The sequence below is a fragment of the Scyliorhinus canicula genome, chromosome 4, assembly GCF_902713615.1.
Source record: "Scyliorhinus canicula chromosome 4, sScyCan1.1, whole genome shotgun sequence".
NCBI lineage: Eukaryota > Metazoa > Chordata > Chondrichthyes > Carcharhiniformes > Scyliorhinidae > Scyliorhinus > Scyliorhinus canicula.
The window spans coordinates 66,630,029-66,631,678 of record NC_052149.1 but is presented as its reverse complement, the minus strand read 5'-3'; the positions used below and the strand labels follow the sequence as shown (position 1 = coordinate 66,631,678).

Sequence of the window (1,650 nt, the reverse complement as noted above, 5' to 3'; positions counted from 1 at the left end):
GGGTTGAAGTCAGAAATAGGAAAGGAGCAGTCACCTTGTTGGGAGTTTTCTATAGGCCCCCCATTAGCAGCAGAGATGTGGAGGAACATATTGGAAAACAGATTTTGGAAAGGTGCAGAAGTCACAGGAGAGTAGTCATGGGTGACTTCAACTTCCCAAATATTGAGTGAAAACTCTTTAGATCAAATAGTTTGGATGGGGTGGTGTTTGTGCAGTGTGTCCAGGAAGCTTTTCTAACACAGTATGAAGATTGTCCGACCAGAGGGGAGGCCATATTGGATTTGGTACTTGGTAATGCACCAGGGCAAGTGATAGATTTGTCAGTGGGAGAGCATTTTGGAGATAGTGGGCGAAATTCTCCGACCCCACGCAGGGTCGGAGAATTGGCGGGAAGCGGCGTTATTTCCGCTCCCGCAGGTTTTGTAATTCTCCCGCCGGTCAAAAACCGGCGTTGTGCAAATCCCGCCGGCAGCCTGTGAAAACAGCTGGTGCCGGCGGGATTTCATTTTTTTAAAAAATTACCTTAAATCTCCGGCCCGGATGGGCCGAAGTCCCGCCGCTGGGAGGCCTTCTCCCGCCGCCGAGGTTTAAACCACCTCTGAAACGGCGGGCTCAGCGGCGCGAGCGGGCCCCCGGGGTCCTGGGGGGGCGGGGAGCGATCGGACCCGGGGGAGTGCCCCCACGGAGGCCTGGCCCGCGATCGGGGCCCCCCGCTCACTCCGCGGGGCAGTGCCGTGGGGGCACTCTTTCTCCTTCCGCTCCGCCACGGCCTCCGCCATGGCGGACGCGGAGGAGAACCCCGCATCGCGCATGCGCCGGCAGTGACGTCAGCAGCCAGCTGCCGCTGACGGACCCCTGAGTGGTTGGCGCCACTCCCCTACGCCGGCACCCTTCGTCACGCCGGGTAGGGGAGAATCCAGCCCAGTGACCACAATTCTGTGACTTTCACTTTAGTAATGGAGAGGGATAGGTGCGTGCAACAGGGCAAGGTTTACAATTGGGGAAAGGGTAAATTCGATGCTGTCAGACAAGAACTGAAGTGCATTAGTTGGGAACATAGGCTGTCAGGGAAGAACACAATTGAAATGTGGAACTTGTTCAAGGAACAGATGCTACCTGTCCTTGATATGCATGTCCCTGTCAGGCAGGGAAGAGATGGTCGAGTGAGGGAACCATGGTTGACAAGAGAGGTTGAATGTCTTGTTAAGAGGAAGAAGGATACTTATGTGTGTTTTTGAGAAGGTGAAATGTTTTGCAAGTGTAAAATATGGAACGCTTCACGAATTTGCGTGTCATCCTTCCCATGCTAATCTTCTCTGTATCGTTCCAATTTTAGTATATGTGCTACCGAAGCGAGCACATAAGGATACTTATGTAAGGCTGAGGAAACAAGGTTCAGACAGGGCGCTTGAGGGATACAAGATAGCCAGGAGGGAACTGAAGAAAGGGATTAGGAGAGCGAAGAGACGGCATGAAAAATCTTTGGCGGATGGAATCAAGGAAAACCCCAAGGCCTTTTACACATATGTGAGAAATATGAGAATGACTAGAGCGAGGGTGGATCTGATCAAGGACAGTAGCAGGAGATTGTGTATTGAGTCAGAAGAGATAGGAGAGGTCTTGAACGAGAACTTTTCTTCAGTATTTACG

At 52.2% G+C, this 1,650-nt stretch overlaps 1 pseudogene; it reads right to left on the bottom strand.

Moving 5' to 3' along the window:
- Positions 1-1,261: 1,261 nt before the first annotated feature.
- LOC119965532 lies at positions 1,262-1,360 on the bottom strand (annotated as a pseudogene).
- Positions 1,361-1,650: the final 290 nt, after the last annotated feature.